This window comes from Bubalus kerabau, chromosome 11 (assembly GCF_029407905.1).
Source record: "Bubalus kerabau isolate K-KA32 ecotype Philippines breed swamp buffalo chromosome 11, PCC_UOA_SB_1v2, whole genome shotgun sequence".
Classification (NCBI taxonomy): Eukaryota; Metazoa; Chordata; class Mammalia; order Artiodactyla; family Bovidae; genus Bubalus; species Bubalus kerabau.
Window position 1 is genome coordinate 11,549,905 of NC_073634.1, and position 16,830 is coordinate 11,566,734.

The 16,830-nt window shown below is 38.6% G+C and overlaps 1 non-coding gene across 1 annotated transcript; it reads right to left on the reverse strand.

Annotated features, from left to right (window-relative positions):
- Nucleotides 1-10,063: 10,063 nt before the first annotated feature.
- TRNAW-CCA (transfer RNA tryptophan (anticodon CCA)) lies at nucleotides 10,064-10,135 on the reverse strand. The gene has a single exon. It is a non-coding gene; the product is annotated as a tRNA-Trp (tRNA).
- Between the last annotated feature and the right edge of the window lie 6,695 nt (nucleotides 10,136-16,830).

Genomic DNA, 16,830 nt, shown 5'->3' on the forward strand with positions numbered 1-16,830 from the left:
GCTGCTGCTGCTAAGTCACTTCAGTCGTGTCCGACTCTGTGCGACTCCATAGACGGCAGCCCACCAGGCTCCCCCGTCCCTGGGATTCTCCAGGCAAGAACACTGGAGTGGGTTGCCATTTCCTTCTCCAATGCATGAAAGTGAAAAGTGAAAGTGAAGTTGCTCAGTCGTGTCCGACTTAGTGACCCCATGGACTACAGCCCACCAGGCTCCTCCATCCATGGGATTTGCCAGGCAAGAGTACTCGAGTGGGGTGCCATCGCCTTCTCCAAATTAGCCTCTAATTAAAATAAATAAGTTTAAATTAAAAAATAAATAAATAAACTTAACACACATCCTAAAAAGAAAATGAAGAAATATATACGTGAAAAGACGTAACGCTTAAGAAATGCTTCAGAATACTATCACAAAAGAAAAGGGAAGGTAGACATAGAAATCAATCAGGAAAATGAGGCAGAACTTTGATAAAAATGTGTCATCTGATTGATATTCAGGTTGCTTTTCATATTATTGTTTGTGCTTTTGTATGAGCTTGGAAAGGTTTGTAATATACATATTTTTTTAAAGGATGTCACAGAGAGGCAGACTGATACCTCAGAAGAAAGCATTATGTTTGATTATTAGACAGATGTGAATTCAAATCTAGCTCATTTACTTTTTGTCTGGAAAAGTTATTTCCTTTGCGTAATTTCTACTAAACTCCATTGCTCCATCTACTAAAAAAGAAAAGGCTATAGATTTTCTAAGAGGATAACTGGAAAATGGGGCAAAGATTCTCCTCTTAATAATAGGTCACTAACGAGGATTAGTTAGGAAGTTTCTGACTGCTCTCACCATGTCTAAATCACCTTTTAATCTCAAAGGAGCTGGTAAGTCTTCCTTAACCTCTGAAGGTTTTATAAAATATACCAACCCTATGCATTGCTGGTCTAATTATCATTAACAAGAAACTCTCCCACTGAGGATTTCTTAGAAATAGTGCCATTATTAAGGCAGCTAGCATGATTACCATGATGTATTAACAAAATTGTGGTGTGTAATTACTTCACCCTATCAACAGTGGCTAAAGTGAGTTTTAGCCGTTTGGGCAAGTATGCCTGTCTGTATGAGGAGGCTGGAGAAGGGCGAGAAAGAATTAACATTAAAGAAATCTAAATGTGATGAAAAAGTTTTAGAGAAATGGAAACTAGGCATTTCTTGTTATGAGATGTGATGATACTGTACAAAATTACCTCCAGTAATTTCAAGCAGTGTGGACTCTACTATAGGACACAGACTAAGATGAAGTCAAATAGTAGAAACAAATTGTTTCTCAATTATAACTCTCTCTGCAAAATATATAAGGTTATTTAACAAAAAGACTCTCTTTAGGGTATTTAAGAATGCTTATTCTCAAGGATAAGAATTATTTATTCCCATTTCAAAAGAAGGTTTTTGAGAGTCTGCTAGCAAAAAATACAGTACAAGTGAAGGCTACAAAGGATGATTTGACAGGATCTTCTTAAAAAGAAAAGGAAATTTAAAAAAACAGAAGTCTCTTTAGTAAAAATTGTTCTAAGGAAATCAGAAATTACAACTTAAAATACATGTATTGATTATGTTTTATTTGTTGGGGATTTTAACTGGATGCTTACAAAGTTTCAAAAATAAGACACAATTCTAAAGGAGCAGAATTTATTAAAAGAGACAGAAAAAACACTTAGATATTTAAAATATAGAACTTGGTACAAAGAGTTATGGAAAGGAGAAGTAATGAAGGAGCTTCTGATTGATCTTACATGGTTACGTAGAAGTCACATCTGAGCTGAGCATGGATGATAAGAGGGAGTTCATCACATAAAGAAGAAAAAATATATTGAGGAAGAAACATCTAAAAAGGCACAGGGGCTTGTGTTCAAGGCATGTTGAGTGGTTCTTTGTAACAAGAGGCTTCCCTGGTGGCTCAGCAGTAAAGAATCCACTTGTCGATGCAGGAGACGTGGGTTCAATCCCTAGTTCACGAAGATCCCCTGGAGAAGGAACTGGCTTCCCACTCCAGTGTTCTTGCCTGGGAAAGCCATGTGGGCTACAGTCCCTGGGGCTGAGCAGCTAAATAACAACGGTGGACGACCACATTCAGAGGAGTGTCCTCCCTTCCTCAGGTTTCCCAGGCCCCAGCACGCAGTTCCCACTCTGTCCAGTCACGGCCCCAGGGGACCAGGGATCTGTTCTCTGTCTCTATAGTTTTGTTCTTTCTGGAATTTCCTCTGAGTGAAATCATATGGCAGGTACGATCTACTGTTACTGACTTTTAAACTTCACATTCTATTTTTAAGGTGCATCATGTTGTTTTCTACAGAATGTATTTTATTCCTGTTAATTGTCCCATGGTATTCCAAAATATGGATATACTATGATTTATGTATTTTTTATCAGGTGCCTACATTGTTTTCTTTCTGAACTTAACAGAAACTGTGTTGAATCTCTATAAACCCTTACTCACGTTTAGACACACAAATTTCACATAATGCTGAATTATAAGGAGGCTTTGTATTTCAAAGACACATTTAACTTAACAATGGTATTGAAACAGCAGGATCTTATGGTCCTCCCCGCCCCCACCACATCCTCAGCCTGCCTTTTGTCTATGGAAAAACTTCATCCAAAGAATATGTTTAACCAGAGAAGTGAGAAAATACAGAAACAAAATAAACCAGCCAAAGGATACCAAATAATAATGATGTAGTCATTAAGCATACTCATTGGAAACAATCCTAATGCTGGGAAAGATTGAGGGCAGAAAGAAAAGGGGGCGACAAACGATGAGATGGTTGGATGGTATCATCGACTCAATGGACATGAGTTTGAGTAAACTCCAGGAGATAGTGAAGGACAGGGAAGCCTGCGTGCTGCAGTCCATGGGGTCTCAAAGAGTCAGACATGACTTAGTGACTGAACAACAAGTATAGTTCCTTCTCAAGGGGTATAGACAGTATTCTGGGCCATATCCCATGAGCTGTCTTATAGATACTCAAACCCCCATCAGGTGGAAGAAGTTAACTACATGATGAATAGACTGTGGCCAAGATATAAGCCTCCACAGTTCTGAGAACTGGCCTCAAAGAAATGGGAGCAAAGTGACCCTGGAACTGAAGACTAACTACCTAAAATAACCAAGACGATGCTGGTCAGACCAAAGATGACTGATTTCAAGATGACTGTCAGATCTGACTGTGCTGTTCTGCATGAAGCCCCCTCACTCCGTCTATAAAAGCTATTGCCCCCCACCTGTGTGGGAGGGGAGTCGTCAGCCTTTGGACAGATGTCTGCTCTCCCCTTCCCCCTGGGTTGTAGGCATCCAGAATAAAGCAAATTTTCTTTTCCACCATCCCTGCTTCTTTACTAGCTTTTGAGCAGCAAGCAACCGGACCCCACTTTCAGCAATGGTATCTCTTACAATCTGGAGCTTGTAAGTAGTCCATTTCCCCAACATTTGCAAGCCCCCAACTTTCTGGCATTTTTCTCTTTCTTTTTCTTCCTGCTTGCAAACTGGCTGTTCTTTCTAGAGCTAATCTCTTTCTTGTGATACCTTGCCAAAGACTGCTAATAGCTACTGAAATCCATGATTAGCCCTTATTTTCTGGTCTTTTCCTCTTGATCACAAATATCTTAGGTAACCTAAAGATTGCCTCCCAAATATTTTGCACCATCTTCTCCTACATGCCATCATATTCCTTACCACCCACCACACTGTAGTAAGCCAATGCCAGATATTTTAGGGTTTTGTACAACTCCATGTTTAGCACCAATTTACATGTTATTTTATGGCTCTTTTTTATATTCTCTAAATTATACCCATCTGTAAGACTTCATAGGGTTTTCTCATACATCCTCAGCATATGGTCAATTTCGTTCTGTAGGATTTTCAAGCTCTAACATATGGAAAAGTTTTTTATATCCATATTCGAATGTCTATTAGGCTAATCTTCTATTATGTCTAATAGGTTCTATTTTTACTTATAGATTTTCTAGATAATAATTTAATTTACCAAAAAAATTGTGTTTTCACTCTCAATATAGTGACTAATATGTCTATGCCAATGTTAAAAGATACTGGTTGCATATTTTATTCTTGATTTTTATCCATATTTTAGTCTTGATTTTTATACCTCTAAGATTTCATCTTTAAATATGAGTTTGACTGTTGGATTTATATAAGCAGTATTCATAAAATGAGACTGTGATCTAAATATGTCAGGAACGGATTTGAATACTATCAAAGTCCCCAATACATCTGATATTAATTATCTAATTTATTTATTAGCTATTTATTGATACTTAATATGTTAAAACACTGAGCCTGCAATGGTGAATAAAAATAATACAGTTACTGTCTCTGTCAAGTTTCTAATCAGAAATGAAAATTATGTTTACCTCTTTATTCATGTTCCACTTTAATATAACATCCATCTTATATTAGTGGCAGAAATAATGCTTTTTAATTAAGAATATTCTTCTTAAAGGATTAATTTCTGTTATTTTAAAGTACTTTTCATCTATAACAATATATAGACTTAGATTTACATTAACTTTTCAAAACAATATTGTGTTGTGGCTATGCTAGTTTGCTAAATGCACTGAAACATTTCCCTTCATTTCCATTTTCTGGAAGAGTTCTGAATATAGTATATATATTTCCTTGATGGGTTGAATGAAATTATCCTTAAAACCATATGTAAGCATTTTTTTTTTAAGTTGCAACATCTTTTGTTTACATTTCTTTGTTACTTTCTAATTTATAAAATTGTTTCCTTATTCTACAGTCACTTTAAAAATGCATGTTTTAAAGATAATTATCACTATAGCACTTTTGGCTTTTTTTAATCCTGCATTTTAACCTAGTAGATGTCTTATTTGCATTGTTTTGACTCTATATAACAAGTCATTTTAAGCATAATTGTATCAAAAATAATATATTTTCTTTGAGAAATAGTTAGCACTGCCAACTCATTATTTAAATTTTACATAATAAAATAGTTTTACACCTAAAAAAAAATCTTAGGTTTGATCTTCTTTGTCTGTCTCCCATATTAATTATCTGGTCTATCATTATTTCTATTTTCTTGTGCATCTTCTCAGCACCTGGAATTATATGTATTTAATAATCTGACTTTTCTTCAAGTGTCTATTCATGAATCCATAAATTCCTTGATGATAAGGTATATATATCTGTTTCAAACGACATCAAAGCTTCTTTCATATAGTGGCCCCTCAAAAATAGTGACACAAATATGAATTAGTATATTCACTGAGTAAATATGAGCCTAATTAATGTTGTAGATAACTACTAAATTCTCAAAAATAAATAAAAAATGAGAGCAGAGGGCAAGGAAAATGATCAGCATAGCTGTGGTAGACAGGAATGTCATTTCCTAACCATATAGCATGCAAGCTTATTTAAGCAAAATATAAGCAGTATTTGAACAAGAAGGTAAAGAGAAGACTTAACTGTTTTAATATAACAACCACAATTGTGTGATTTTAGGTCCTATTAAAAGGAAGAAGGAGAAGGAGGCAGCAGAGAAGAAACACTTAGATAGTGTAACTGACTCAATGGGCGTGAGTTTGAAGCAGACTCTGGGAGGCAGAAGGACAGTGAAGCGTGCTGCAGTCCATAAGGTTGCAGAGAGATGGACACAACTTAGAGAATTAACAACAACAGCAAAGTAAGGCACAAAGATAGAAGTCTCCTGAAACAGCTTCTTTACAGATGCAGTTAAACAACAATAAAAGAAAAGACAATTCTTAGCACGTATCCTAGGACAGCTAGTTACTCTTTGAAAACAGTCTTGGGTCAGTTTTCTTAACTGCTGATACAACTGCTATAAGTTAAATGTTTTGTTCAATATAGGCTCTATTGCTGCAAGAGGAAGGCTTCGTCCTTACTCATGCCAAAAACTAATTAGAAGTTTCTGATTCTTCTTTCATCTCTTCCCACTCCAATGCTCACTTCCTGTCCCCATAAAACAAAGTCAAGGGTTTGATCAACCAGAAAACTCAGCAGTGATCTAACACCTCAGTGTGGTTGGAGGCACAGAAACACCATTAATCCAGTCCCCGACTCTCCGATCATCTCCTCATGGATACAAACATTAACTGCCCTTATTCCAAGTTTGTCAGCTGACCGATTAGTGCCCTTTTTAACGTCTTCTTTTCCTCCAGCATGGCAACCGGGTGAAGGGCAGGTACTGTCTTTGCTTCCTCATCTTTCATTTCCTTTCATTTGAAACATTTCCACAACTTCTCTGTCTTCTATGACACTGATCATTTTGAAGACCACAACCCCTCCTCCATTCCCCACTTCTTTTAATAGAATGTTCCTCACTATGAATGTTGCTGAGGTTTTTTCATGATTAGTTTGCTGCTGCTGCTAAGTCGCTTCAGTTGTGTCCGACTCTGTGCGACCCCACAGACGGCAGCCCACCAGGCTTCCCCATCCCTGTGATTCTCCAGGCAAGAACACTGAAGTGGGCTGCCATTTCCTTCTCCAATGCATGAAAGTGAACAGTGAAAGTGAAGTCGCTCAATCGTGTCCAACTGTAGCGACCCCATGGACTGCAGCCTACCAGCCTCCTCCGTCCATGGGATTTTCCAGGCAAAAGTACTGGAGTGGGGTGCCATGATTAGTTTACAACTAGATAATTTCAGTCAGAGGTGAGGAGACCTCCAAAGGGCACTGTGTCTGGAGGTAAAGGAGAGAAGTTTACCTGAGTGTTGCCATGTCTCTGTGTGTGTTCAGTCACTGAGTCATGTCCAACTTTGCAACCCTGTGGACTCTAGATAGCCAGGCTTCTCTGTCCATGGAGCTTTCCAAGCAAGAATAGTGGAGTGGGTTGCCATTTCTAATGCCAGACAATACCTTTGAAGATCTGATCACATTTCCTCTTCGTTCAACACTCCATCAACATCTAATGCCACATATTTTAATGTTTTGTGGTGGTTGTTGCTATCATGGTAACATTTGACCTCTAAGTACCAATTCTTTATTCTTATTCTTTCTAATATATGCACACATGCTCAGTGTCCATCTCTTTGTGATCCCGTGGACTGTAGCCCAACAGGTTCCTCTCTCCATGGAATTCTCCAGGCAAGAGTACTGGAGTAGGTAGCCATTCCCTTCTCCAGGGGATCTTCCCAATCCAGGGATCAAACTAAAGTTTCTTGCATTGCAGGTGGGTTTTTTTACCATCTCAGCCACCAGGGAAGCCCCATACAAATAGATAAATAAGTAAATTAAAACAGGGCCAGGAAAGGAGGTTGGGAGGAGGAGGGAGACAAGAAAGAGGAAGTAACAAGGTCATTCAAGGAGAAAATGAGCTATAAGAGTCTTGTATCTCACAGTCCCGTCTTTACCTGATCATCGCCTGGGGGCTTTGGAAATTTTGACAGCTGAGCCCCAGGGGACCAGATGACCTAAGAGTCTTTGGAAGCTGGCATTGGTTTAGGTATTTTGTTTCTTCTTCACTCAAGCAATTCTAATTTAAATGGTCACATCAGGCTTAACTCAATGTATATATGCATATCATGCATGCTCAGTCATTCAGCCGTGTCTGATTCTTTATGACCTCAGGGACTGTAGCCTTCCAGGCTCCTCTGTCCATGGGATTTCCCAGGCAAGAATACTGAAATGGGTTGCCATTTCCTCCTCCAGGGGATCCTCCCAACCCAGGAATTGAACCTGCATCTCCTGTGTCTCCTGCCTTGCAGGCAGATTCTTTACCACTGAGCCAGCTGGGAAGCCCATGTATGTATTAATATATATGTACCTACATATGTATGTGCATGTGTGTATATCTGTGTATGCATATATATGTATATATATGATATGTGCTGGTATATCATCTCTTCTATATTTCAAATGACAAAAAAGCATTGTTCACCTGTGATTATTATTGGTTATGCTTTGTGAGGACTTTTTAAATAATATTACAGTTTTATCTTCTATATTTTGGGGATTTCAATTAGAAGAAACTACTAATTCCTAATGATTCTCATTAATAAAAAAAGCAAGACATGACATGGACCACCAGATTTTGTCCAGCATAACTTAGTGCTAACTCTGTACCAAGAGGAAGAAAATTTAGGTAGGACCACGTGAAAAAAGCAAAAGTAAAAGGATGGATGGATAAATAGATGGTGGCTCAGTGGTAAAGAATCTGCCTGCAATTCAGAAAATGTGGATTCGATCTCTGGGTCAGGAAGATCCCCTGGAGGAGGAAATGGCAACCCACTCCAGTATTCTTGCCAGGAAAATCCCATGGACTGAGAAGCCTGGTGGACTACAGTCCATAGGGTCACAAAGAATCAGACGTGACTAAAGCGACTGAGCACGCAGCACAGAGAAAAGCAAAAATAAATGGATGGATAAATAGATAGGTAAAATAAAACAAAGCATCTATGCATATGTAAATGTTTTTCTTTTCTAAAATCTATTCTGTATTATTTTCTTCTGAGCTCACAAACCACTTCTTACTGAAGTTTTGGTGATTAAAAGCTAACCCATAGTGTTTAGACTGAGTTCCCTGAAAACAGTAAAAATGATAGGTAGTAAAGTCATATGAGAAAAAAACAAACAAAAAAATGACCCCTGCAAGACTCTGCTCCAATAAGTAACCTAGGAGGGACAGTGGCTTGTAAATTTCTACATATCTTGCCTTGAGGGTGCTTCCCTTTGACCAGGATATCCTCCATACAACATATGGGCTTGTAGCAACAGCAGCTGAATGGAGCCCTCTAGGAAGAACCCTGCTTCTTGTGAAAGGAATGGGCTTCAGTGTACCCTCCATGGACCTGCTGCCCTCCTTGGAGCTCATAGAATCTCCCTACAGTACACATCAGGTGCATGGCACACAGAAACACAGGCAGCACTGCAGGTAGGAGTCTCAATATCAAACAATCCAGGGTTTTCATAGCATAAGAAGGTGTAAAATTTTAAAGTGTATTTTTCCTGGCTGGTAACATTAATTCCTACTGAGCTCAGGGCTCACGTAGAAACAACCTAAGTGTTTCATTGCCCAGTTAAAGGATGTCCCCACGGTCCACTTATTCATCTTGCTATATTTTAAGGGCCTTTTCCATCTTTTTTTTTTTTTTTTTTAAATCCATGATTTTTTTTTTCTCCCTTGGAGGTCCCTTAACAGAAAAAAAAAAGCAGATAACATGGAGGTCTCTTACAGCCTGCCCACAAATGGAAAGCCACTAGCTTCTGTCTTTACATGGTCAGAATTTGAACAAATATCAAAACTTACCTGCTGGAGGTGAAATGTAAAGTGTAGAATGTAAAATGCACTTTGTCCCGGGACTCTGACACCATGTTTCTCCAACTCTTCTGGAAAACTCTGTGTTTAAAATGATTTCCTTAGGAACTTCCCTGGAGGTCCAATGGTTAAGACTTCACCTTCCAATACAGGGGGTGTAGGTTTGATCCCTGCAGGTAAGATTCCACATGCCTCATAGCCAAAAATCCAAAATATAAAATAGAAGCAATAGTGTAATAAATTCAACAAACCTTTAAAAATGGTCCACATCAAAAAAATCTTAAAACAAAATGATTTGTTTAATGACTGTAGGCAAGGTATTACTTTCATTAGAAGACAGGAGATTTGTTTATGGTCCAAATCCAATATTTGTCTTTATGGATTCCTTACATGATGAATTCTTCAAGTCTGTCCTAAGAAGCAAGAAAGAAGGCTGGCCACTTATTGTAATAAGTATAGTTGGAAATTAGAGGAAGTGATTTATTGTACTGGACAAATGTGACTTTGGGTATAACTGCAGCCATGAAATTAAGACACTTGCTCCTTAGAAGGAAAATCAACACAAAGCTAGATGGTGTATTAAAAAGCAGAGACAACACTTTACCAACAAAGGTCCATATAGTCAAAGCTATAGTTTGTCCAGTGAAAGTGAAGTCGTGTCTGACTCTTTGAGACCCCATGGACTGTAGCCTACCAGGCTCCTCCGTCCATGAGATTCTCCAGGCAAGAATACTGGAGTGGGTTGCCATTTCCTTCTCCAGAGGATCTTCCCAACCCAGGGATCAAACCCGGGTCTCCTGCATTGGAGGCAGACGCTTTAACCTCTGAGCCACCAGGGAAGCCCATAGTTTATCCAGTAGTCATGTACAAATGTGAGTGTTGGACCATAAAGAAGACTGAGTGCTGAAGAATTGACGCTATCGAACTGTGGTGCTAGAGAAGACTCTTGAGAGTCCCTTGAGCAGAAAGGAGACCAAACCAGTCAATCCTAAAGGAAATAAATCCTGACTATTCATTGGAAAGACTGATGCTGAGGTTGAAGCTCCAGTACTTTGGCCACCTGATGCAAAGAGCCAACTCACTGGAAAAGACTCTGATTCTAGGAAAGATTGAGAGCAGGAGTAGAAGGGGGTGACAGAGGATGAGATGACTGGATGGCATAATGGACTGAATGGACATGAGTCTGAGCAAACTCTGGGAGATAGTGAAGGACAGGGAAGCCTAGAGTGCAGCAGTCCATAGGGTCACAAAGAATCAGACATGATTTAGTGACTGAACACATGAAAGTTAAAAAAAAAAAAGCAGAATCTAAAATTAAATTAGCACTTTTTCATAATCCAAAGGTCATCAATATTCATAAATTCTTTACATATCCTGCTACTTCTATCTAAAAAAAGAAAAGATTATGTACTGGTGAACTAAAAAGAAATTTTTAATGCACCAAAATATCACCATAGCTTGTGAAAATAAAAGTTATTTTTATTTTTTCTCTCTCGTGTTTTCTTAATATTCAATAAATACTTTTATAATAATGATAAGCAAATATTAAAGTATATGCTTTCTATCTTAGAATTTGGCCATATTTCACATATGTTACTCCTCAGCACCATGAAAGAAGAATTATCTTGCTGATGAGGAAGGTAAGAACAGAGAGGGATTTATTTATTTTTTTTTATTTTTAAACTTTACATAATTGTATTAGTTTTGCCAAATATCAAAATGAATCCGCCACAGGTATACATGTGTTCCCCATCCTGAACCCTCCTCCCTCCTCCCTCCATTTAATTTCACTTTTATTTTGAAGATTTGCATTTTCACTCAACTGCCAGAAACAGAGGTTGGAAAACTTAATAAATTTATTTTTCCTATACATTTAAATCACAGAATGATGCTATTATACTGTCCATAAATTTGAACTTAAAATTAATAAAAATATGTAATTCCCTGGTGGTCCTGTGGTTAAGAATCCCTGCTTTTACTACTGTGGGCCCAGGTTTGATCCTTGGTTGGGGAACTAAGATCCCACAAGCCACATGGCAAGGCCAAAATATAAATTAAAAAATAAAATAATAAAAATAAAATTATTAAACATATAAAGAAATTATATAATGAAAAGATAATTTATATCAAAATTCAATCTGCTCTGTTATGAAGAATAACAGATATGAACAGGCAATAGCAGTTAAGATTTCTTCAAATAACTTTAACATATCTTTACATTTTAAAAGATGAAAAAGGTAGGGATATTACAATGACATTCTCTTTCTCTTTTTTCCCTTCAAACTCAAGAAAGGTGGCATATCATGATACAGTCATAACAAGTTATCAAGACTTATCTATTATCACACAGCACTTAACCTATTTTTTTAAAATGCCTAATTTCAGAGGAAATAAAACTGATTCTTACTAGAAACTAAATGTCCTGCTCAAGGTCATTAAGATGGATTATAGATTCCAGAATGAAATTTAACTTACTGGTTTTTTACATTTACCATTAGTACCATTCACAGATCCCCTGGAGAAGGGAATGGCTACCCACTCCAGTATTCTTGCCTGGAGAATCCCATGGACAGAGGAGCCTGATAGACTACAGTCCATAGGGTCACAAAGAGTCAGACAGACTGAGCAATTAACACTTTGACTTTCACTTTTCACCATTCATATGATGGATTTTCTATATGTCACATGGTGTCTTTTTCTGGCTGCTTTCAATGTTTTTCTTTTGCTGATCCTTTTCAATCTATAAGGTTATGTCTTTCAACAAGTTTGGGAAAAAATTGGAAATTCTTATTCTAATTTTTCTTTGTGTCCTATTTTCTCTATCTTTGCATTCTGAAACCTTAATCATACTTATGTTAGACATTTTGGTATTATTCTCTGTTTGTTTTCTACCTATTCTTTCAATTAGTCATTTCTATGAATCCACCTTTATTGAGCCCATCTTTGCATGAAATGTTCCCTTGGTATCTCTAATTTTCTTGAAAAGATCTCTAGTCTTTCCCATTCTGTTGTTTTCCTCTATTTCTTTGCATTGATCACTGAGGAAGGCTTTCTTATCTCTCCTTGCTATTCTTTGGAACTCTGCGTTCAGATGCTTATATCTTTCCTTTTCTCCTTTGCCTTTCACTTCTCTTCTTTTCACAGCTATTTGTAAGCCCTCCCCAGACAGCCATTTTGCTTTTCTGCATTTATTTTCCATGGGGATGGTCTTGATCCCTGTCTCCTGTACAATGTCATGAACCTCCATCCATAGTTCATCAGGGACTCTATCAGATCTAGTCCCTTAAATCTATTTCTCACTTCCACTGTATACTCTTAAGGGATTTGATTTAGGTCATACCTGAATGGCCTAGTGGTTTTCCCTACTTTCTTCAATTTCAGTCTGAATTTGGCAATCAGGAGCTCATGATGTGAGCCACAGTCACATCCCGGTCTTGTTTTTGCTGACTGTATAGAGCTTCTCCCTCTTTGGCTGCAAAGAATATAATCAATCTGATTTCGGTGTTGACCATCTGGTGATGTCCACGTGTAGAGTCTTCTCTTGTGTTGTTGGAAGAGGGTGTTTGCTATGACCAGTGCATTCTCTTGGCAAAGCTCTATTAGCCTTTGCCCTGCTTCATTTCATATTCTAAGGCCAAATTTGCCTGTTACTCCAGGTGTTTCTTGACTTCCTACTTTTGCATTCCAGTCCCCTATAATGAAAAGAACATCTTTCTGGGGTGTTAGTTCTAAAAGGTCTGTAGGTCTTCATAGAACAATTCAACTTCAGCTTCTTCAGCATTACTGGTTGGGGCATAGACTTGGATTACTGTGATATTGAATGGTTTGCCTTGGAAATGAACAGAGATCATTCTGTCGTTTTTGAGATTGCATCCAAGTACTGCATTTCGGACTCTTTTGTTGACCACGATGGCTACTCCATTTCTTCTGAGGGATTCCTGCCCACAGTAGTAGATATAATGGTCATCTGAGCTAAATTCACCCATTCCAGTCCATTTTAGATCACTGATTCCTAGAATGTTGACGTTCACTCTTGCCATCCCCTGTTTGACCACTTCCAATTTGCCTTGATTCATGGACCTAACATTCCAGGTTCCTATGCAATATTGTTCTTTATAGCATCAGACCTTGCTTCTATCACCAGTCACATCCACAACTGGGTGTTGTTTTTGCTTTGGCTCTATCCCTTCATTCTTTCTGGAGTTATTTCTCCACTGATCTCCAGTAGCATATTGGGCACCTACTGACCTGGGGTCAGTATCCTATCATTTTGCCTTTTCATACTGTTCATGGGGTGTTCAAGGCAAGAATACTGAAGTGGTTTGCCATTCCATTCTCTAGCGGACCACATTCTGTCAGACCTCTCCACCATGACTCGCCCATCTTGGATGGCCCCACGGGCATGGCTTGGTTTCATTGAGTTAGACAAGGCTGTGGTCCGTGTGATTAGATTGACTAGTTTTCTATGATTATGGTTTCAGTGTGTCTGCCCTCTGATGCCCTCTCACAACACCTACCGTCTTACTTGGGTTTCTCTTACCTTGGACGTGGGGTATCTCTTCACAGCTGCTCCAGTAAAGGGCAGCTGCTGCTCCTTACCTTGGACGAGGGGTATCCCCTCACTGCCATAGTAGGTAGTAAAGTGTAAAGACCTTTTAGAACTAACACCCCAGAAAGATGTTCTTTTCATTATAGGGGACTGGAATGCAAAAGTAGGAAGTCAAGAAACACCTGGAGTAACAGGCAAATTTGGCCTTAGAATATGAAATGAAGCAGGGCAAAGGCTAATAGAGCTTTGCCAAGAGAATGCACTGGTCATAGCAAACACCCTCTTCCAACAACACAAGAGAAGACTCTACACGTGGACATCACCAGATGGTCAACACCGAAATCAGATTGATTATATTCTTTGCAGCCAAAGAGGGAGAAGCTCTATACAGTCAGCAAAAACAAGACCGGGATGTGACTGTGGCTCACATCATGAGCTCCTGATTGCCAAATTCAGACTGAAATTGAAGAAAGTAGGGAAAACCACTAGGCCATTCAGGTATGACCTAAATCAAATCCCTTAAGAGTATACAGTGGAAGTGAGAAATAGATTTAAGGGACTAGATCTGATAGAGTCCCTGATGAACTATGGATGGAGGTTCATGACATTGTACAGGAGACAGGGATCAAGACCATCCCCATGGAAAATAAATGCAGAAAAGCAAAATGGCTGTCTGGGGAGGGCTTACAAATAGCTGTGAAAAGAAGAGAAGTGAAAGGCAAAGGAGAAAAGGAAAGATATAAGCATCTGAACGCAGAGTTCCAAAGAATAGCAAGGAGAGATAAGAAAGCCTTCCTCAGTGATCAATGCAAAGAAATAGAGGAAAACAACAGAATGGGAAAGACTAGAGATCTTTTCAAGAAAATTAGAGATACCAAGGGAACATTTCATGCAAAGATGGGCTCAATAAAGAACAGAAATGGTATGGACCTAACAGAAGCAGAAGATATTAAGAAGAGGTGGCAAGAATACACAGAAGAACTGTACAAAAAAGATCTTCATGACCCAGATAATCATGATGGTGTCATCACTCACCTAGAGCCAGACATCCTGGAATGTGAAGTCAAGAGGGCCTTAGAAAGCATAACTATGAACAATGCTAGTGGAGGTGATAGAATTCCAGTGGAGCTATTTCAAATCCTGAAAGATGATGCTATGAAAGTGCTGCACTCAAAATGCCAGCACATTTGGAAAACTCAGCAGTGGCCACAGGACTGGAAAAGGTCAGTTTTCATTTCAATCTCAAAGAAAGGCAATGTCAAAGAATGCTCAAACTACCACACAATTGCACTCATCTCACATGCTAGTAAAGTAATGCTTAAAATTCTCCAAGCCAGGCTTCAGCCATACATGAACCTTGAACTTCCTGATGTTCAAGCTGGTTTTAGAAAACGCAGAGGAACCAGAGATCAAATTGCCAACATCCGCTGGATCATCGAAAAAGCAAGAGAGTTCCAGAAGAACATCTATTTCTGCTTTATTGACTATGCCAAAGCCTTTGACTCTGTGGATCACAATAATCTGTGGAAAATTCTTCAAGAGATGGGAATACCAGACCACCTGACCTACCTCTTGAGAAATCTGTATGCAGGTCAGGAAGCAACAGTTAGGACTGGACATAGAACAACAGACTGGTTCCAAATAGGAAAAGGAGTACATCAAGGCAGTATATCGTCACCCTGCTTATTTAACTTATATGCAGAGTACATCATGAGAAACGCTGGGCTGGAAGAAGCACAAGCTGGAATCAAGATTGCCGGGAGAGATATCAATAACCTCAGATATGCAGATGACACCACCCTTATGGCAGAAAGTGAAGAGGAACTAAAAAGCATCTTGATGAAAGTGAAAGAGGAGAGTAAAAAGTTGGCTTAAAGCTCAGCATTCAGAAAACGAAGATCATGGCATCCAGTCCCATCACTTCATGGGAAATAGATGAAGTGGAAACAGTGTCAGACTTTATTTTTGGGGGCTCCAAAATCACTGCAGATGGTGACTGCAGCCATGAAATTAAAAGTTGCTTCCTCTTGGAAGGAAAGTTATGACCAACCTAGATAGCAAATTCAAAAGCAGAGACATTCCTTTGCCAACAAAGGTCCGTCTAGTCAAGGCTATGGTTTTTCCCATGGTCATGTATGGGTGTGAGAGTTGGACTGTGAAGAAGGCTGAGCACTGAAGAATTTATGCTTTTGAACTGTGGTGTTGGAGAAGACTCTTGAGAGTCCCTTGGACTGCAAGGAGATCCAACCAGTCCATTCTAAAGGAGATCAGCCCTGGGATTTCTTTGGAAGGAATGATGCTAAAGCTGAAACTCCAGTACTTTGGCCACTTCATGCGAAGAGTTGACTCATTGGAAAAGACTCTGTCGAACACGACTGAGTGACCGAACTGAACTGAACTGATGAATCCACTTTCAGTTTCAACAGACTCCTTTCTGTCTTCTTAAATCTCTTCATAATCACATTCAGTAATTTTTTTTTTTTAATTTCATACTTTGTGTTTTGCAGTTCTGGAATTGCCATTTAACTTTTTTTTTTTACCATTTACCTTCTTTTCTGAGAGTTCCTATTCATTATGGTGGTTGCAAGCATATTTTCAGTAATTATAATAATTGAATTAGAAATTCAGTATGTGTCTCCTCTCTGAGTTGGTCTTTATTGATAATGTCTTCTTTAGAGTTTGGATCATGTGTTTCTGCTTCTTTGTAGACTGAATAATTCTGGATTGTCAGCTAAAGATTTGGAATGCTATATTATGGAGATTCTGGATTCTGTCATATTCCTCCAGAGAAGGTTGATCTTTTCACTTAGCAGGCAATTAACTCAGCTAAAGAGAAAAGTCTGAATCAGTGTGGTTAGGTAGAAGCTGAAATACGCTGTTTGCTTTGGCTGCACTACTTTAAATCTGCCACATCCATGGATAGCCTAAGGTTTAAAAGTTTACATGAGGAATTTTGAACACCACCTCTGTGATTTTCTCTTTCCA